Source organism: Hemicordylus capensis, chromosome 2 (assembly GCF_027244095.1).
Source record: "Hemicordylus capensis ecotype Gifberg chromosome 2, rHemCap1.1.pri, whole genome shotgun sequence".
NCBI lineage: Eukaryota > Metazoa > Chordata > Lepidosauria > Squamata > Cordylidae > Hemicordylus > Hemicordylus capensis.
Window position 1 is genome coordinate 279,892,341 of NC_069658.1, and position 22,765 is coordinate 279,915,105.

General features: G+C 41.7%; 1 long non-coding RNA gene across 2 annotated transcripts; it reads left to right on the plus strand.

The window, feature by feature from the left end:
• Window positions 1-2,599: 2,599 nt before the first annotated feature.
• On the plus strand, window positions 2,600-20,810 carry LOC128345694 (uncharacterized). 2 transcript variants are annotated; one of them, XR_008316589.1, is made up of 3 exons: window positions 2,600-2,677; window positions 5,158-5,277; window positions 20,601-20,810. It is a non-coding gene; the product is annotated as an uncharacterized LOC128345694 (long non-coding RNA). The 2 variants fall into 2 exon arrangements; XR_008316590.1 differs by lacking the exon at window positions 20,601-20,810 and adding an exon at window positions 9,207-9,293.
• Window positions 20,811-22,765: the final 1,955 nt, after the last annotated feature.

The following is a 22,765-nucleotide window of genomic DNA, read 5'->3' on the forward strand; positions in this document are numbered from 1 at the left end:
GAATATTTTTCAGTAAGATGTTGGAGCACCAGGCACTGGTCAGATGTAGATCTGCCTTCCCTAAATCCTGCTTGTTTGTCTGCAGGCACTTCTTGTTCTAGCCAGTCCTTGAACTTCCCATGTATATGTCTGGCATACAGCTTTCTGATGGTATTGAGCAGGCTAAACTGGCCTATAACTGGCAGGGTCATCTCTGTGTCCCTTTTTGAATATGAGGATGATGATAGCCAACCCCCAACCCCTGGGAATGCGACCCTGAGAGTCAATATGCGTAAGTAACGAGGCAAGAACTGGGGCCAAAAGTTCCAAAAGCAACACAAAATCGTGGTTATGGTAGCATCAGCATTTGGACATAATGCTGCTCCCCCCCGCCCCCCCAAGTTTTGTTAGTGGATTTTGTTGGAGTGAAAAAACTCACTACAAACCGAAGGTTCAAATTGGAATTTGGTAATAAGAACCACAGGCTGCTTTTGCCTCAAAACCATGGTTTTCCACATTTGGACATACAGGAATTCCAACCTCTGACCCATTTAACTGCCATCACGTTACATATGAATGCAGCCAGTGTAGATCATATTCTGCTTAAAATATGGGAGGGTAGATTTCAATTGAACAGGAGAAACATCTAAACAATAAGAAAGGACTGACAATAGAACTAATTGCTAGGGAGTTGGTGTGGGCTCTCCTTTGTTGGTAGTCTTCAACAGTCAACTGTTTGGGACTCTGGATTTTTGCATCAAACAGGGGGCTGGATGCAGTGGCTCTAGGTAGCTTCAGTTCAATGGTTCTATGATTTCATGACTAGTATGTCCTACTATGAACTCAGAAAATCACCAAGGACACAGCCTTCCTGATTCTATCAGTACATCATCACAAGAGCACAAAATGTTTTAACCCCGGGCTTTTAACTGATATTGTTTTGCTTGTTTTAATGTTGTTTTTAGAATATTGTTTGGTTTTTTAAATTAAATTGTTGTGTTTTAAATTTCTTTTTTTTTGTTTTTAACTAATGTTTTACCTTTGTTTTTATCTTGTAAACTGCCCAGAGATGTTAAGTTTGGGCGGTATAAAAATATGTCAAATAAACAAATAAATAAATAAATAAATAACATGTTTCTTTTTAGATTGTGAGCCCTTTGGGGACAGGGATCCATCGTATCTTATTTATTTATTATTTCTTTGTATAAACCGCCCTGAGCCATTTTTGGAAGGGTGGTATAGAAACCGAATGAATGAATGAATGAATGAATGAATGAATGAATGAATGAGAGGTGACTGTCTGATCCCCAATTATAGAACTCCCCTTCATACTACAAACTTTTCAAAATTCTAAGCATTCTCCTTTCAGAACAGTATAAGGGCTACCTGTTAAGGCTTGCTTTTGGGACTTGCAGATAAATCAAGAAAGGCCGACAAAATATCAGTTGCTGGTAATATTAGGTTATATTGATTTTAACTTTTGTTATCTCGCCCAAGTCTGTAGAATGAATGGGCTATAAATTTAGGTAGGTTAGGTACATAGAACAACAGTGCATGTGCTAATCTAAGTTAGGACATTAATACATCCTCATTTATTTATTTATTACATTTATATAGCGTCCCATCCAAAGGGCTCTGAGCGGTGCACAACGGCAAAAACAAAACCCATGAATTGGTGATATTAAAAACAATCAATACAAAACAATTTTAAAAACAGTTAAAAACCATTAACAATTAAAACATTTAAAACAGTTTTAAAACCCTAGAAGGCCAGGCTAAACAGAAAGGTTTTAAACCAAACAGATAGGTTCTGTTTGGTGGTGAAAAAATCCCAGAGGTTGTTAAGTGCAGAATGGAAATCAAAGGCATCTGTGTGGATTTCAGAAGTAATGGAAACATAGTGATCTGTCCTTCCTGTAGCTGGCTGGAGGATGCTGCAATTACAGTTTTATGGGTGATGCACCTCGGTGCAATAAGCGCATATAAGACCGGATCCATCATACAAGTCCACATAAACCTTCTCACTGCCTCATACCTCTTAACTCATCAGTGAACGATGCTGAAAGGGTTGATGGGCACTTTTCACCAAACCATCCCATTAAAATGTTTTAGCATTTTTACTTCAGCCTTCATTATCATTACAGAACATTCAGTATTGATTATAAAGGCTGCCCACACCGTGATTGACATCTAATTGGTCTATTATGCTAAAATGTTAATGAATAGGCAGCCTCTTTGTTATCCTGATGAAACTGGTAGAATGACATATAATGGTGGTGATGAAGCCAGATCTGGAGTGAGTGCAATTTCATTGATCAGTGCTGCTTCTACCCACAACATTGGTAGATTCCATCTATCTATAATATTCTAATGCTAAACAACCAGTATCTAGATAAGGAGATTAAATTCTACTGGCAGCCTTCCAGTAGAAGAGTGGTCCTCAACTAGGCATAGACAAAAATACCTGAGGGGAGTTTTAGGGCTTGTAGTGTACTCAGATACCTCTCAGCTCAATGACTAATGATTAGGATTAATGATTAATGCAGCTCCATTGCCTCCTGATTAGTGGACTTGTCTTGACTTGAAGGTGACTCCAGCAAGGAAGGCGTGTTAGGCAGTGCCCCTCGCTTCTCATCGCTTTGCTATTGAACTTAGTAGGAAAAGTGTACTTGTTCTTCATGAGCACCATAGAATGGATGTAAGTCAGTGACTATGTCTGATAACTGTAACATTTAAGTGTGTGTGCATGCACGCTAAGCATCTCTATGAGGTACGTGAGCTGAAGGTTTCAGACTTGTTAAGTACACTTTCTTTCTTTCTTTCTTTCTTTCTTTCTTTCTTTCTTTCTTTCTTAAACTTCTATACTGCCCAAACTTTAGTCTCTGGGCGGTTGACATAAAAACAATTAAAACATATATAAAAGTTAAAACAATGCAATAATTTAAAAACAGCCATGAAATTAAAAACAGACAGTTTTAAAAACTGTTATTTATTAAACTTCTATATCTCCCAATCTTTCATCTCAGGGCAGTTAACATAAATACAACAAATATACAATAAATATTTATATACCGCTTTTCAACTAAAGTTTCCAAAGCAGTTTACACAGATATAAATAAATAAATAAATAAATAAATAAATAAATACAATTAAAACACATATAAAAGTTAAAACAATGCAACAATTTAAAAACAGCCATAAAATTTAAAACAGACAGTTTTAAAAAGGTTTACAACCCCTGCTCTAGGAGAACTGAGAGGATTGAACGGGGCGGGGCAAGGAACACCTCAAGCCATTAAAAAAAAAAATTCTGTGAGGTAATTTCTATTTCACAAAAACAAATTCTCTCAAAACTCAGACTGTAAAGCACTGAGATGTTGTTTTTGACTTGGATAAAAACCAAGCATTTATTTCAGAGCTAAGCACATTATTAACATAGCATGTTGTTTGACCCCGAGCTGAGTCATTTACCAGAAGATATGTAGCCACTGCATATCTTTTAGGGATGTGCACAGAACCGGGGTGGGGGTGGGGCTTGAAAGCAGAGAGAATACCTTTAAGGACTGGGGAGGGTGCACTATACCCCCCCTGCTGCATTTCCCCCACCAGTGTTGCAGTTTAAAAGAGTCAAGTGGGGCGGCTGCCTACCTTCCTGCCACTCCATTGCCTCCTTGGACCAGAGGTGACCAGAAGCACCTGGCGCATGTGCGCACACACATCGCGTTCACTTGCACGTACGCACGTCAATGCCTCACCAGACTCTTTTAAACTGCAGCGCTGGTGGGGAAAATGTGGCGGGGTGGTGGTGGCGAGTGTACCCTCCCCAGTCCTTAAAGGTATGCCCCCGCCTTCAAACCGGTTGAACTGCCGGTCTTTCAAACCTGTTTGGAGGCCTTAAAAGGGCCTCCGAACAGGTTCGTGCACATCCCTAATATCTTTTTCTAACAGAACCCACACAGGAGATCAGTGGCAAAGCACACTGTACATACAATGGTAGCATCCTTTTATTCCTAAAAGCTTGTACGGTCCACACTCAGATCTTGAGAGGAAGGCTGAAGCATTATTTACTAAGCTACCCCAGACAATGTGACTCAGGCACTTTTCTGCATCATAGTGAGGGAGATCAGCAACTACCCTGTATTTTAAGAGTTTCTTCCCTTTCACCTGTGGCAATAATTAGGTCAGCTGCAGCAGCAGGCAAATTTCTTCCAGGGAGAAAGGCAGAGCTGCTGAAGGTCAGTGGGAAATTGAATTTAAGTGCCCTTTAAAGACTGGGTGGCACCTGGCCAACATAATTGCCTCAGTGCTTGCTCAATATAAACAGCTTTGTTCATTGTAAGTGGGACCTTCCAGAATCTGATTATTACTGCTGGCATTCCTTAAGTTTGCACCTTTATATTAGGTTCTCACTACCTTTGCCAGACTAATTTTAAAATGGTTATTTGTTATGCATTGTCTGTTTAATAGTCACAACCTGTTGCTTTGATGCCATTATCTGTGGATGTTTGTCAGGCTACAGAGAGTCGCGGCAGAACAGCAGAATAAGAAATTATCTCTTTACAAGTCACACACACACACACACCTATATAAAATTTATTAAGTAAAAATTTAAAAAGACTGCTACCTAGACCAGATTTCCACACACATAGTGGGGCTTGCTTCTAATGCAATTTTCAGAGGGTAACATTGTTAGGTTTTCCATGTGTAAAAGCTAGCTTCTGTCTACATATGGCTTATAGCTGAACCAGGTTTTGGGACTGAGGCCTCCAGAATAGAAAGCATAGCCTAGTTGGTTTTGAGTCTTGACACCAGTCTTTTCTGAAATGAAACTTTGAGGAAAACACATCTTATAACTTTATGCATTTTAAATAGGACTGTCAGTAACATGCATGAAAATTGAACAGGAGAATGTTTCTTCTTTCCAATTTGTTTCAAATAAATGTAGAAAAAAAGAGTTGTTAATGTTTGCCATACACATAAAATGTGACACAGTGAAAGAACCGTGGTGAGCTTCCTCCCTACCACAAAATCAGGTTGTTACTAAAGTGATATTTAAATATGTATAGAATTGTATACATTTATTTATTATTTATTTATTTAGCACATTTTTATACCGCCCTAACCCAAGGTCTACATTCCTCCTGTAACTGATAACAATAATATATTTATCTTCCAAAGGAGTAATATTTTTCGAGTAACATCACTGGAGTAACATCCTGCACAAAACAGGAGTAACATCACATCACAAAGGACTAACATCACTGGAGTTACATCGATGACTTATCTTCATTTGCATAAGTAATCTCAGAATTATTTTCGTTCTTTTTTTGTCCAGATCAAAGTATATCTGTCTCTGACTCACCTCCCTAAAGATCAAGAGCCTCCCTATGGCAGTGACAATGATTTAAAATGAATATTTCTTTTCTTTTCTTCTTTCTTTATATATGCACAGATAATATGGCTATGTGTGTGTACTTCAGTTTTAAATAAGGGCAGATATTTTCATGGGGTAATTGCAGTTGCCACACAATAGCCCACTTGTTTAAAAGAGCCATCACATACTTGGTGCTCTCTCTTGTCTCAGCTCAGATGATCTTCTCTCGTGATATAACCTCTGCTTTTATCTTGAGGAGGAGTCGCCTTGAAACTAGTAAAGCTGGGCCCTGGAACGATCAACTCAGCTTTGTGTGTGTGTGGGGGGGGTGTTTGAGAAAACATGATATATCTTATGGGGGCAGTGGTGTAACAAGGGCTGAAAGGACCTGTGTACAAGAATTTAACACACACAATAATTTAACCCACCCACCCCTTTTTTACATTGCCATAGGTGACACCAGTTTTTTTGGAGGGGACTTTCCCCCTCCTGCTCTAGGGGAGTATAAGAACATAAGAGCGGCCCTGCTGGATCAGGCCCAAGGCCCATCTAGTCCAGCATCCTGTTTCACACAGTGGCCCACCAGATGCCACTTACAGCAGTATTTTATACTAAAATATAAAAATATAAAGAATAATTTATATGTTATAAAAATATAAGATATAAAATGAAATAATAATAAATCGTTAATAATAATATTTTATACTACTGGGAGTAGGTGTGATTGTGTGAGGGTTTCTTTTGCTGGAGGTGGTTGTGTTGCTTGCTTGCTGCTTTCCAGTTGTTAGCCACCTCGTCTCGTGGTTCACCCACCCTGCCACAGCTCACTGAGCACTGCCTTCACTTCAGAAGCACTCTGAAAGAGCTGAAACATGGCGCTGACCCTCCATGCAATGTTTCCAGACTTATAGAGCACTTCTCAAATACGGGCCATGCTTGGAAGTATTAGCACACTTGCCCAAGAACATGAGCACAGGAAGACTGGGGGAGTTGTATGTACAAGGGCTCCTGCAGCATCCCTTCATATCCAACTAACGGGCATAGGTCCTTAGCATTTCAGCCAGTAACTTTAATATTTTATAAATGTCTGGACTTAAAGGAGTTCAAACCATACATTTTAACTAAGTAAACTTTTAAAAAGCTTTTGGGTACTTTCTGGGTTTAAAAAAATGATGTGACTATTTTATGTTTTTGGAAAACTAGGTTATTTTAATTTATTTTAATTTTCAAGATGCTGCTACTTATATATTACTTTTCAACCAAAAAATGTTCTCAAAGAGGTTTTCATAGCAAAGATCTGCATTTCACGTGTGATTCAACTTAGGTTTAAATATAACAAAACTACATGGCCTGAAATTGTAAGTTAGGTTAACGTCTGAGTTAAGTTCTGAGAAGTTATAAATGTCATTTGATTGTACTCTTAGCCGCTATATATGATACTGATGATTGATGCTAACAATAGCAACAAAGCATGCTTCCTATCTTCTCACTTCCCCCACAAACATTGCATATCCTGACATTGTAAGAGAGGCATTACTCTATCAATAAAAATGCCCTTGGGATGTCAATGGGAATTTTAGGAAGAAAAAAAGAAGATTCTGAAGAAGCTGTTAGAAGTCAAGAAAAGAACTTAATACAGTTCCGCTGACATTGTCTGTGCTTTGAATGAGCCGTCACAATGTCAATCAAATGTCTAATCCTGAGAAACCTTACAATGTCAATGCAGGTGCTGATGTCAATGGAACACTTCCTATTAATATATGGGATTCCGGTTTTATCAGGTGCCAAGAAGTATTTTACTCTCTTGAATATTCAAAAAGTGTTGCTGCTTGTCCACCCCCACCACCCATACATCTCATTTAAAAGCAATGTCATGGCAACTGAAGAGTATTTAGCCCATTATAACATTAAGACCTACAGTTTATAAAGTTGGTTCAAAAGTGTTAAAAGCTAAGGACAGAAGATTTAAGAAGGTTCTGTAAGATGACAGTTGTGCAACCAAGTTGCTCTGCCAAAAGTAAAATGCTCTTCACATTATGACGAACAAAATAAAGCCTCTGATCTTGCATTCTAATCATCTTTATTAGGGCTGTACAACTCTGGTACTCCAATGTAGGGGTGTGCATAAAACTGGCTGGTATGATTTGGTTTGAATCTGAACTGGACCTGGACTGGAGTGGGCCAGTTCGGTCTGGCACCCCCTTGAAGCCCCCCCCCCCCGGTTTGGTGGGGGGGGTTCATGAGTGGGGTCATGTGACCCAGCCACACAAAGGCCCATTGGGTGTGTTCAGTGGCCTCCAAAATGGCAACCATGATGGAGGTGAGGCTAGGAAGGGGCTGAAGACAGCCTGAACAGGGCAATTTGAGCCATGATGGAGGCCCGAGGGGAGAGGGGAAACCTCCAGAGATTCCCTGCGGTCTCAATGAAGTCCTTGGAGGAGGTAAGTAGAAATAAAATTAAAATGAAGTGAAAATGCTTGTGAACTGGCTGGGGAGTGGGGGGTCAGTCCTATATCGAGCTTAACCGGGGGAATTCAGCTCGACATTGAGCCACTGAACTGAACCAGTTTGATGTCAAACTTGTTCTCACATCCCTACTCCAATGGTTTTTTTGGACTACAACTCCCATCATCCCTGACCAAAGGCCATTGTGACTGGGGATTGTGAGAGCTGTAGTCAAACAATGACTGGAGTACTGAAGTTGTGCAGCCCACTGGTCTATATAGAACAGGCATCCCCAAATTGCGGCCCTCCAGATATTGCTGAACTACAACTCCCAGCATCCTTAGACACAATTTTTTGTGTCTGGGTATGCTGGAAGTTGTAGTTCAGCAATATCTGGAGGGCCACAGTTTGTGGATGCCTGATACAGAAGAACAAATGAAGGGCCCTGCTGTATTGGGCCAAAAGTCCAATGGACAGCCAGATGTGTCTGGGAAATACAGAAGAAGGTCATGCAGGCAAATAGCCCTCTCCGACTGCTGCTTTCCAAGAATTTCTGTGGTTCCCAACAAAGGCAGCATGTGCCTGCACATGGAAGAAACATATATTAAGGGGAGAAGGCCTTTAAGACACACCTGTTTTCTCAGGCTTTTAATTAAAACTAATTTTAAACTGTTTAATTGTTTTGCTCTGTGAAAGTGTTTTAATTGTTTTTTTTCTATGTTTATATGGTATTTTGTTCTCTGTACACTACCTAGAGGTACACATATCAGGCAGTATATAATAGCACTTACATTTATATACCGCTCTATAGCCAGAGCTCTCTAAGCGGTTTACAATGATTTAGCATATTGCCCCCATATAAATATGATAAATACATAAAAACAAAATAGATAAATGATGAATGGCCATGTCCTCCTTGAATGTGTCCATTCCCCTTTTCAAGCATCAAGCCTAATGGTCATCTTGTAGCAGTGAATGGCATCTGGTCAGTATGTGCTTTGTGACCAAGTCCTTCCTTTTGTGGGATCTGAATCTCCTGCAGTAAGTTTCATGGGATGGTGCTAGCTTCTAGTGCTTTGAGAGAGGAAGTAAAATATCCCACTTTCCAGTTTCTCTTCACCATGCCTACCTTTATAAATCTCTGACTTTGTCTCTCCATTTAGTTGCCTTTTTTCCTGAGTTAAAAAGTCCCAAATGAGTTCACCTTTCCTCACAGAGAAAGTGTTCCAGACCCCTGACCTTTTTTGTTGCCCTTTTCCTGAATGCTGTTGTGCCATATATAAAATACTACTTCAGGCATTCAGCCCATGGAAGAAAAATATTTTCAAAATTATTATTAAATGTGTATTATTCTCTGCACCTTCTTCCTCTGCCAATCCTCTTCTGGCTCCATGCTCTCAATTTGCAGCCACCTAATGCCCATGTCAGAAGTTAAGGATTGCAGCCAACTTGAGACAGCTCGGCAGCAGTAGAGAGCAAGAAGATTGACACAGTGACCCCCAGTCAAAGATCTCAATGACAAATGGATATATCTTCACAAAAAGTAAGATGAACATTAGCCTTCCATATAGCGTAAACAACCAATACATGCTGATGAAAATGTACTACAAAATGTCCCTTGCCTATAGACATTTTTATACCTTGAAATGTTATGTTTAAAAAAAAAAAAAGAGTGGAGAATCTATGACATTGGCAACAACTGTGTTTGGGGAATGGATTGGATTTCTATTGTACATGGCTCAGTGCCTGCATACTGAAGGAAATGAATTAACAGCCTTGTGCCAAGAGATCTTCTGAAGAACTCTTAGTCCAGACAACTACTGTAGGCAGCTTAGCTCTCTGGCTGAAGCATCCATTTTGTGGCATTTCCTTCACTAAGAGGACCTCCTAGTTCTGAAATTTCAGGAAGCTGACAAAAAATGTTGTGATGGTGTAATTAATGCACTATTCTTTTCAAACTGTATTTTACGATGATTTTTGTTTTGTTGTTTTTATCTGTATTTTTGTACTGTGCCTTGGGGACATCCAAATTGGAGAAAGGTGGGATGCACATTGGAATAAATAAATATTTGGCCCAAACTAGATGAGAAGGTGAAGATCAGCCATCAGATCTCCTGTTTCTTTAAATGCTGGCAAAAGCACCCATAGAGATCCCCAGTTTGGAGTGAGACCATAATAATGGGGGGGGGTGTTAATTCTCTCCCCCCACCCGAGCTATTTTCCTAATGGAAATTGCAAAGCTGCTATTTGCTCCACCAGGGAAAACTGGCATGTATAAAAATAGTAGCGTTGGGATGCAATTTTCCTCAGGAAAATAGTATGTGGGAAAATGTTTAAAACTTGCTCCCCCAACACATTGTCCCATTTCATGGCCAACTTCTTTCCATGGATGCTTTTTGCCAACATTTAAAGCAATAGACGATTGATCATGAATCACTTTTGTCTAATCTAATTTGGACCTTAAAAACTCAAGGGTGTATTGCCCAACCTTGTGTGTTCTTCCAGTTCTAGTCTGGCTTCCTCTTAGTTAAGGAAAGAAGTAACACAGATGATGGCACTTCAAAGTTATTCATTGCATTGCTTCCCATGTACTTTAAAAAACCAGGAATGCACCAGATTGGATACAAAAAGCTGCATGTTTAGGTTTCCAGGCTGTAGCAACTGGTGTGGACACCGCCAGTGGGGAGGGGGGCAGAGATGGCGAGAGGCACCTTTAAGAGTAAAGCAATCGGTGCTTATCTCTGCTCTCACCGCAACTGAACACTGATCAGAGCAGCAGCACACTGTCCAGCAGCCCCTGCGGTGGGAGATCACCTCTGCCACTCACCTGGCCTCCGTGGAGCCAATCCCTGGTCAGCGGCCAGGTGAGTGGCAGAGGTGATCCCCTGCCGCAAGTGTCCGCACCGGCGGTGTCCACACCGGCTGCTACTGCTTCCAGGATGAGATTTTCACCATGTCTTAAAGCATAGGTCTTCTATTCTAGACAGCACATGCTTCTCCATTAAATCTAAAGTGGAAATAGATCTTAGTGTAGTGCACACAATTGCCAGAAAGAGAGAAGAGGAAGGAAGAGCAGCTTTCTGAAGATAATGTCAGCCCATCAGCATTAGGCTATAATGGAGAATGGATTCCTCATCCTTCTTCCCCTTAAGACAGCCATGGGTGATACATCTCTTGGCAGTGTCAACCTAATCTAAGTTATCCCCATTGCCAGGCTCCTCAAATAGCACCTGTCCATGCTCAAAATTTATGTTGGAAAACCTTAATGCAAGCTTTTAATAAGATGAAAAATTTTAGCAATATGCTCTTATCTGGAGATGATATATTTTATATACAGGAGACATGCTTAATTAGCTCTGCTGTAGTCAAATTGGCTTGTTCAGTAGCTGGCAAACTCTATCTTCCAATCAAGCTTTCGTCTCTTCTGTTTTAGTTGCAGATATCACATGCAAGAAGATGCATGTGAAACTTGCAGGTGGCTAAGGTGCCTCATTCTAGCCTATTTCCATTTTAGAGATCAAATGTTAAATTTTACATATTTAATATTTTACTTTGAAGATAAACACACATCGAGTTTCACTGGCTGTAATCCAGAACAACAAGCCACCAGTGGAGCAAGCAAGCAAATGTGCACTAGCTTTTTGCCCTTAGCTAAAAAGCAGGGATTTGTGGAATTGCACTGTTGTGCTATAGCGCTATTGTACAAATGTTCCCATTTTTAAAAATGAACATGCTGCAGTTGCACAAATGCTTGTGATAGCGCAAAAACAGTCTGGGGTGCAAGCTCCAGACTTAATGCAACCGGCTTGCACTTTTTCATTAGTTCAGCATCTTTCCACAAATGGTTTTTTGCTCTAGATGATGGCTGCTCTTTTAAATTAAAAATTAAGATGGACACACAATAGACCCTTCCATATTATCAAGAAACAAAATGTCTGCATTTTATTCATAAAATAAGAGGTGCCAAATTTTAAGTCTTGAAAGCTCTGCTGTCTGACATGAAACATCTGAATCTGCCACCTAATCCCATATATATATACAGTATATGGAGCTGCCTGGCATTATTTAGTAGCACAAGAAAAACACTGAAAATGTTTAGATTGTTGTTGCAATCTATCCAGTATCTTTTATGTTTTGTTGTTTAGAAGTTTATCCCAGTAAGGATCTTATAGAGAGTATGATGGGTGGAGTCAGAAAGGAAAAGGGAGGGCAAGGAGAAGGAGAAAATGGAGTTGTTTCTGAATAAACTCTTAGTTAAATCTTTGGGTTTGCAAGGGAAGCGGCTATAAAACAATCTTCTCTCTTCTTTAGTCTTCATTTGCAGGGGGGGGGGAAGGAAAAGGAATCCCAGGAGAACTGAAGAACAACGAAAATAACAGTGCCTGCTTTTTGCACTGATTATGTGCCCTGAAGCCCATGAGCTCTGCATGAAAACTGAAGTTAGTTGTTCTGCTGTGCTAGCTGGAAGTGACATGCTTGCAATCAGATTCTAAAACAGGTAGATTCATGAAACAGATTCTGAAACAAGTAGATGCATGAAACAGAGTAACACCACTTGCAAAATGCAAGGACCTTTGACTTAAGATCACACACACACACACACACACACACACACACACACACACCATTTTACATGTTCTGAGTTCTGAACTTGACTTCTGAACTGGAAAGTGGTTCAAGGCTGAGCTCTGACCACTATAAACTCTCCCAACCACTACTTGGATGTTGAAGTGAAGTGCTTAAATTAAATTTTCTGCCCTGGTCCAAGGAGCCAAAGGTTGTGCAGGTCTCACTTAGTCCTATAAAATGTTGCCTCGAGCACAAGAGCCAGGGGCATAACTATAATAGGGCAAGGGGAAACAGTTGTCTGGGGGCCCACAGCCTTGGTGGGCCCCCCCAGAGGCATGTCACATGACTGACTTCCCCAGCCACGCACCCGCACAGGCTTCCTTCAGTTGTAGTCATCCTCTGAAATTGATGTGAGTCTTAAGACCTGGAGCTACCAGAACCCATGTCTTTCTCTAGTACCATTAAATGACTTGCATCGTCCACAATTTACAAAACCTTTTAAAAAATAATTTAAGATGATGTTCTATTGTGGCACATAGGTGAGATAGATAGATAGATAGATAGATAGATAGATAGATAGATAGATAGATAGATAGATAGATAGATACTTTTTGTTACCACTGTTCAGCCTCATTGAAGATTTCTTTACTTCATGAGCTGAGCTTCAGTGAGGGGTGGGCGCCATTTTAAAATCTTGTCTCTGGGCCCACTCCAACCTTGCTATGCCCCTGACAAGAGCTCATAGGACTAGTGGTTGATCCACATGATCATTTTGGGTTTATTTTCCATCCATACTGAAATTTTGTGTTCACATGCTGAACTGAAAGTGTTCATGGTGAAATGATTCTCCTGAATTACTCACAGTAACATGAAAAATCAGAAGCATAATCTATGGCTGCATATTCAGATAATCACTTCAATGTAAATATCAGATTGTGTGGGAAGCCACAATGATGATGACTGTGTGAATTGACAGTACTATGCTACTATCCCATACCATCCCTCATTTTTCTGCCCGTAGAAATGTCTAGAACATGCTGGCCCACCTCCTTTGGAAAAAAAATGCTTAAGGGAATTGTGATAGTTTTGAAGAGAGAAAAATGCACACTTACCACATGATGCATATCTTATATGTCATGTTTGTTTTATTACTGGCAATAAAGAGGGAATTTGTTTCACATGAACAATATTGTTAAAGCCTTAAAAATTCAACATCTATAAAAAGCAATGGCATGTAAGTACATTAGTTTTCAAAACACTGATATATCTGGGTGAAGTAGATAAACAGATAGTATAAATACATCTTCTTGGATCATTAATCATTTTTTCCTTCTGTAAAATATAAAAAGACACCAAATGAAATTTAAATATTCCTCTGTTTTAAAAACATTTACAAGTAATATACTGTTGAGGAACAGGCATCAAAATGAGAGATAACAATAGTATTAAATGGATAAATGTAAAGTGTTCTGTGTGCATTTAGGTAGCATTAAGAGCAGAACATTACAAAATTTAAATACTGTAGGAGGCAGTTATGTAGGTAGACTATTAAAAAAACACAAGCAATTTGGATTCCTTCTAACGAACATAAACTCTAGATGTAGAAGCAAATTCCTTTGATTAAGAGATGGCTCTTTGGCTGAAGGTTTAATGTTTAAGACCTTTATCTTTTTAAAAAGAGATAATATAAGATAAAATGTGCCCCATTAACTCTCTATTTTAAGATACAATGAGTTGTAAGGAAAATGCCCAATGGCAATGAAAGCATCGTTCCATTCATAAAAGTAAGTGTTGAATTTTTGATAGCCCAGGCTAAACAAATGTTCACCTAATGGCTTCTTTCTAATTTGTGCGACTTTACCAAATATTGCCAGTTTCAATATTCAGGTCAAAACAAATGGTTTCTGCAAAGTGGGAATGTTTCCTGAGAAACACAGAGGTTGTGTGAAAATTCTTTTTCCAATTGTGTTTGGCACCATTGTTTTCCTGTGGTGGTTGCTTATCCTTCCTTCCTAAATTATTTGCCCCCAATCAGGATCTCATAGTGAACTGTATAATGTCACAACACTACAGTTGACATGATGGCTGCATTTGCATGTAACGGGGAAACAGAGTTGCATAGACCTGAGGATTACTTACTGTTACATCCAAATGCATGTAACTCTGGTCCCGTCTGTTGCGCGACCTGAGATTTCACTCTGGAGACTCCAACTTGAACCCTTGGCTTGTAGTGAGCTTCACTATTCAAAACCGAAGGTCCATGGAGCCTCCATTCCATCCAAATGCAGCACTGGAGGTTGCACTTGGCCAGACTAGAGTTGAGGAAGGAAGCTCCTCCTTCTCTCCCTCCGTGATTGGTTGTGTGGGCTGTCCTTCAAGCAAGAAGGAAGCCCACACAGCCAGTTACCCCTCATTCACTGCAGAAAGGACAATCTCCCTGTTGTCTGAATGCGGACAGGAGACCGAGGAGGGGAGCGGTGAGCGGTGTCAGTAAATAAAATCAAGTTGGTACAACCAATATGATTTGGCTATGTGATGATGTCGCTGAGGGAAATGGAGAGAGAATATAAGTGAGGGCAATTTAAGCAAATAAGTGAACATTTTCACAGGACATGTTGAAAATTGCCTAAAAGGAGAGGTGGGAGGTTGCCAAAAATATTCATACAAAATAGTCAGCCTCAGACCTAGTTAACATTTTTCTTCTATTATCACCAGTAATAGTGCTGGTCAAGCGTAGACCCTTCATGCAGGATGGAGAAGAGGGGCAGAGCAAACTGTAAAGCTGCTTCTATCCTTATTCTCCATTCCTTACCCATGCTCTTGGCTCTACAGAGCTTGTTCTAGGGACATTTACTATGGTACCTTAGTACTCAAGGTGGGAAGCATCGGTCTGGAGCAGGGAGGCTGTGGCAGATCTTCCTGGGCTTAACTTCATGGAAGCAGGTCCAGGAACAGCTGCTGCCTCAGCTGCCCCTCTGCTTCTGCCATTATGTAGTGACCTGTGGGTAAAAAAATGCTTGCTGACATATGGAGGCAGTGTTTAGTAATCGGCAGTATTTAGTAATCTGAAGTCCTTTGCATGGGGGGTCGGGGTTCACCAATCTCTCCTTCTCCCAGAAGTGCTCTTTAACACCCAAAAATATGTCCCTCAGGGTCGTGCAGGGGACAGAGAGATCAACAAAAATTGCCCCCCCCCCCCGTACTACCTGCACAGCAGGACTCTGGATTACTTTCCTGGGGAAGGCGAGATTGATAAAAATTGCCTCCCCACCAGCTCAGTGGGATCCTGGATTACTAAATGCTGAAGAGGCACTTGGCAAAGTAGCACCTCTACACGGTTAGTGAGCATGTCAGCCGATACGTGTATCCATGTCTGTGCTGCGTGTGTAAGCATTAAGTTTATATCCCACTTCTTCTTTGTGAAATCAAAGCAGCTAACTATATGAACAAAACAAAAAATGCTGTATAATTTAAAATTAAACATATACACAAACAATAAGAAAGCAGAAAACATAACTCAATCCATGAAACAAAACTGGAACTCCAATAAGATGTATCTCACACCATAAGTTAACTCCCCACACAGGCACACATACAGACTCCTTTATATTGCAAGGGGGCATAATATGAAAATGTAATCAATGCTTTATCCTTAAAACTATCAACCAAATCACTCTGTCAACATGTGTTCTCAATATGTATTCTCCCTGTCAGATTTCACGCTTAATCTTGAGACCTGTAGACAGTTCAAGAGCAATGCTTTCAGTAGATGATTCTGCATCAATGTCTGCTTTGCTGTTATGTTCAACTTATATATGTTCAACCACAGGATACATGATAAATGACAGTAGCAACCTTGAACATGCATCATTAGAACTCCAATAAAAAAACTACCAAATCTATGTGTAGCACAGAATCCCAACATTAACTTTGTATTTCCAATGGCTGAATATTAACCACTGATTCAGATTTCTCTGTCTGTCTCTGGACTTGTATTTTGCCAACAATCCCTTGTGGTTTCACCTTCTGATTTTCTGTGATCATCAATTGTGAATGCAAATATTGCTTAGTATTTGCTGGATGAAAATTAGTATATGTGAACCCAGTCCATATGCTCTTTGCCTCTGATGCAAGCTCTCCCATGAGAGGGTATGGGGCCATCAGCATGCTGGCTCCTCTCTGGGAATTTTGTGGAGACAGAGATTTATGGCCAATAAAACCAGTTAAGAAGATAGAATGCCAACAGGGGAGGGGGTGCGTCCCAGTGTATTGCATGGAGTGTTGCATGTATGACTATCTGCCTGAAGGGCAGAAGTCATGGGTGTGCACTTGGTACAAAGAGCTCCTGGCTCTCAGGGAACAAGTTAGTTCTCTCAAAGCCAAGGTGGCTGACCTGGAGAAGTTCAGGGAGGCAGAGAGGTATGTGGGTTAGACCCTCAGGGACATGATAGAGGCATCCCAATCCCAGGCGACAGCTCCTTTGCTGTCAGGGAGAATGAAGGTCTCAGAGAAGGAGGACATCAGTCTGAGGAAGAGGGGGATGCTCTCTTAGAAGGGACCAGTTCCATGGGTGATACACCCATCTCATTTTTTACAGAGGATAGTCCTCCGGGGGTTGGGGGCCTACTAGTAGTGGGTGATTCAGGGGCATAGAGAGATGGGTTTCTGTCCTGCATGTAGACCTCATGGTGACTTGCTTGCCTGATGCAAAGGTTGCAGACATAATGTGGCATCTAGATAGGCTGTAAGGCAGTGCTGGGAAGCAGGCAACTGTCTTGGTGTATGTCGGCACCAACAATGTTGGGAAATGAAGTTGAGAGACCCTGGAAGACACATTTAGGCTGCTAGATAGCATATTGAATTCACACACACACTCCTCCCCAGCAGGGTAGCATTCTCTGTAGTGCTACCTATTCCACGCACAGGGCCAGTGAGACAGATGGAGCTGAGGGGTCTCAATGTGTGGATGAGATGGTGGTGCCAGGAGGAGGGGTTTAGATTTGTTAGGCACTGGGATACATTTTGGGAAAAGCAAAGCCTGTACAAAAGGGATGGGCTCAACTAGAACCAAGATGAAACCAAACTTCTGGCACATAAAATAAAAACGGTCACAGAGCAATTTTTAAAACAACGCCTGGGGGATTGCTGACAGGAACTGTGTAGTATCTCATTCAGCAAGCAAAATCCCCTGATGTGCAAGGGTGTAAACATTTCAGATAAACCAGAAGGGGACAGAGTAGAACCAGGAGCAGAGCAGATGGAAGCACATGACAGCTGGTCAAAAAGGTCATATGAAGGGAGATAGCACATGACAACACTAGGGATGTGCACTAACCATTTTAGAGGCCTCCGAACTGGTTTTACATTCCAAGGCCCCGGGTCTAGCACTTTAAGGGCGTGGGGAGGGAGTACTTACCACTCCCACCGCTTTTCCCCCACTGGTACCGTATTTTTCTAAAAACGTTCGGGGCTGCAGTGTACCCCTCCCTCCGCCACCCCGTTGCCCTCCTCGGCCGGAAGTACCAGGCATGCATGTGCCTGTTGCGGGCGCACACATGCCAATCTACTGTGCATGCACAGGCACGCAACGGGTGCATGCACAACAGGTACTTCTAGCCACTTCCGGCTGATGAGGGCAACGGGGCGGCAGGGGGGGTATACTGCCGCCTTGAAGGCTTTTAGAAAAAAATAGGGCATCAGTGAGGAAAAAGCAGCAGGAGGGGTAAGTGCACCCTCCCCCTGCCCTTAAAGTGCCAACCCCAGGGCCTCTGAACTGCCTGGCCATGGTTCCGTGCACATTCCTAGCCAACAGTAGGTAAGACACTCGGCATACAGGTATTTATATACCAATGCAAGAAGCCTCTGAGCCAAGATGGGTGAGCTGGAGTGCTTGGTGGCTAATGAAAACATAGATAGAGTGGGCATAATAGAAACCTGGTGGAATGGTGAGAACCACTGTTATCCTTGGATACAAACTCTCTAGAAACGACAGGGAAGGGAGGACTGGGGGTGGAGTAGTACTGTATATTAAAGAAGGGATAGAATCCAACAAGCTGGAAATCCTAGGAGGGCCCGGGTCATTCACAAAATCATTATGGGTGACAATACTATCAGCTCACACATGCCAATTTGAAACAATTATCAGCAAAGAAGTTGAGCAGTTTGTTCGGTTTTTTAAAAAGCTAAAAATAGACACTTTTGTGATTGGAAAAAACAAATGTGAAAATGGACTAATGTTGGTTCCAACCTAATAGTGTTGATTCCAACTTAATTCTAATACTGACTCTCTTATATTCAATGAGAGAGAGAGAGACTGGCTGACATCCTCAGTTACAAAACACAGGTGATAAGAGATAATACAACAGTAGCTGCTGCTGCTGCTGTGTTCTACTAATGCAGTTCCAGCAATCAGGAAGAGAGGCACAATTTCCAATAGCCTCCTCTTCTCCCAGAAGCATTATGTGAAAATATGTCCCTAAGGGTTACACTGCCTTCAGGGATGTGTTTTCACAAAGCAGAGAGTGCTTCTGGGCTAAGAGGAGATAGAAGAAAATAATCCTTCCATGCAAGTGCCTGTGCTGCATTCAGCTGAAAGTAATTAGCAGTAAGGATGTGCATGGAACCGGTTCGGTGCTCCTTTTCTGGAGTGCTGAACTGGTTTGAAGGTTCGGCATTCGAGCCAGTTCAGAGGGCAGGGTCACTTTAAGGGACAGGGAAGTGCCACTTTCCCCCCACCGGTGCTCTCCTAAACAATGAGTGCGGGGCTGCAGCGTTCCTGCTTGCAGCCCCATTCAGCATCACCACAACCATGGCTGACACACATGTCAGAGTGTGCACGTGTGTGTTGGCCATGGGCATGGCGATGCTGAATGGGGCTGCCAGCAGGAACACTGCAGTCCCACGCCCACACTGTTTAGGAGAGTGCCAGCGGGGGGAAAGCAGTGGGGCAGGGATGGGCAGGTAGGAAGCACCTTCCCTGTCCCTTGTAGTGACCACCCCTCCTGGTAGTGCATGGACAGCTTCCATGCACATCCCTGTCTAGAAGCACAGGCACATTTCCCCCTAGCACCAGCACTTCATAACTCAGAATGTCAACCATCAGGTATAACTAAGCTAGGAAGGTCTGTCTGTAGTCGGAGTGTTTTTGATCTACACAATAAACAGACTGTGGAATTTGTTTGAGGTCAGGGAAATAAAACACTTGCTTTAAAAATGCTAGTTTTATTTACTGGCAATAGTCTTTCTAGTGTATTTCATCAACCATTCTTTCAGATAAACAGAAATTAGCAATCAAACAAGAAAAAGCCTGCAGCATGGGAGTAAGCAAAGGCTACATCCCTGCTGTGTAGCTCTTTGATCTTTAAAATCTGGGTGTTGCCCTCCATGGGTACAGAGGTGGAATTCATTTAAGAATCAGCTAATATTGCTCTTATCCCTGGGTTTGAAGAATCACTTCAAGTTAGTAGGAGCCACAGAAACTATTGATTTTTGGACTATGAGATCATGAATATACAATACTGCTGGAGCTTAGGAAAGGACACATTCAAAGAAAGTTCTTTTTCAAGAAACAAATGAGAGACTGAACAAGGAAAATGTGCCGTGTCGTGCTTAGTAAATAGGACACGCTAGAAAAAGCTAAAGAAGACTCATGCTGAGTTTATACAAGTGCACCGCAATTGATTTTTCAGAGGAAAGGTAAATTTATTCAATTTGTGGCTTATAAACCTGCCTCTGATGATAAGCAGGGTGCCTGATCTAGTGTGTGTATGTGTGTGTGTGTGTTTGAATATGGCACATTCTGTACCTTACGGTTTCAGAATTACTAATTTAATGAGATCACAGAAGGTTTTAAATACAAGAATTTTCACAAGTTTGGCATGAAAGTAATAAAAAACTACCATCTCAAATAAGGTGGTGTCATCTGCAAACTTAGTGACCTCACTGCTCACAGATGATCATTGATGAATAAGTTAAATAGCTGTATTGCCAATTCAGACATTTGAGGAACTCTGCAGTTTAGCCCTCTACATTGGGAAGGCCATTCATTTGTCCCTAATCATTGGCCGCATTTGCACGTAATGGGAAACCGGAGGTGAAGGAGCCTGAGACTGACAGACCTGTATGTGCGAATGAGTGAAACCCCAGTCCCATCAAAAAAGCAACCCAAGATTTCCCTTGCCAAACTCCAGTTTGAAACCTTGGGTTGAACTGAGTTTCTCTACTTGTACCCGAGGTTTGCAGACACCCGCGTTACATGTGAATGTAGAACTGCAGGCTGCACTCGCTGCAACCGGAGCTGAAGAAAGAAGGCCCTCCCTCTCTCCAGCTGTGATTGGCTGTTGGGGCTGTCCTTCATGACAGAAGGAAGCCCGCACACCAGTTCCATCTCCTCTCTTCTGCCTCCCTGACTGGAGTTCAGTTCCTGTCCATTTTGTCCGAATGCAGACAGGTAAGCGCTTGGTTGTGGTTGTGGAACCGTGGGTCCATTGGACCCCCAGTCCCAAGTTATGTGTGGATGAGGCCATAGCCTTCTGTTCTTTAACCAAATACTGATTTGCCTTCTTATCCCATGACTGCTCATTTGAAAGTCTTTGGTGAGGGACATCTTGAGTGAAAGCTTTTTGGAAGTCTCAGTATATAATGTGCACCAAATTCTACTTAACTCTCCCGAACCGTTCTATAAGGTGAGTCCAGCAAGATTCTGCTCTGCAGAAACTGTGCTCATTCTCCTGCAGCAAGGAATGTTCTTCTATATGCTTAAGGACTATAACTTTCCAGACACCACACCACTTTCCTCCCCCCTTGTAGTGGGGTCTTGTGGTAGCAAGCACGAATTTGCTAAGCAGGGTCCACCCTGGTTTGCATTTGAATAGGAGACATGTGTGAGCACTGTAAGATATTCCGCTGAGGGGATAGGGCAATTTTGGGAAGAACATCTGCATGCTTGCATGCATGCAGGAGGTCCCAAGTTCCCTCACTGGCATCTCCAAGATAGGACTGAGAGAGAAGCCACTGCCAGTCTGCGAAGACAATACTGAGCCAGATGGACCAATGGTCTGATTCGATATAAAGCAGTTTCCTATGTTCCTATGTTTTGATCCAATTTATATGTCATAATTTGTGGAACGTCTGAAGCATGGACAACTGGGGAAGGATGTTGTAGTTTCTGGAGACTCCAGTCTTCTGTTTCCATTATAGCTTTGACTCATATTGTTAATTGAAGAAACTAATTTCTTTCCTAATAAAACAATAGATGCCTACAGTATACACAGCTATAAAAGTACTCTTTGTAAAGGAGGCCAATAAATCTTAGCATTAGATTGGAGCTTGAATGACTGGCACTTTAAGGGAGTACAAACCAAAAAACTGTTATTCCTTTGCAGAGCTTTGATTAGATAGATTATTGATTTTGGCTGCAGAGGGTACAGTTCATATTTAAAAACTTCTACTTAATAGTACTTTAAGCACAGTAGTGGTGCATTGGCTGGTTAAAACATCCTTTAGACCGCTAGAAATGAGTTATTTGTATTAAAAGCTGGAATACCTTGATATTTTAAATGTATTTTTACACATCCACATAGTCTGTTTTAGCAGACTGTTGGAAGCTTCATTATTTTTGTGACTAAATCAATGAACTGATTGAGAGTTATGCCTTTTGAACACAGAAACTTGAGCTTCCCTTTCAAAAGTGAATTAATGAGAGTAGACTTGTTTTGCGCAGATGTCAAGGCTGTTGTATTTACTATTCAGATTTAACGATTAATTTCCATGGTTCCTATGATGTTAAAAGTGTAAGGTGACTCATCTCCCCACCTCCTCCTACCCCGTTTGTGTTAAAAGGGTGAAAAACAACAACTTGGATAACTGGCAGATGCGGCCACATTAGCACAATACAAAACCAGAGGTCCCTTTACCTCCGGTTTCTGAAGCTTTATGTCCAAATGCAGGCAACTGGAGTTAAGCAAGAAAATGGACCCATGGTTTCCCTCCCCAGTCTCCAATCTGTACTTTCAGTTCTGAGTGAAGTTTTGCCGCCTTGAACTCCAGTTGTGCAGTGCCAGCATTACATCCGAACTCTGGTACTGAGTTTCCCCCTCATGTAACTGGAGTAAAGGGAGGAAGCTTATCCCTCTCTCTGGCTGCTATTGGCTGCTGGGGCTGTCCTTCATTAAAGAAGGAAGCCCTGGAAGCCAGTTCCCCCTTCCTTTCTGCAGTCAGTGAGACTTCAGAGAGGGAGCTCTCCAGTATGTCAGAATGTGGAAGGGAGAGCAGGGGGAGTGGGTGGGAACTGCAGGCCAATTGGACCCAGGGTTCTGCATTACATCCGAATGTGGCCAGACTGACTTTTGGAGAAGCTGCCGAAAGCTGAAGCAGAGTTTTCTGTTGCTGCTTGTAGGA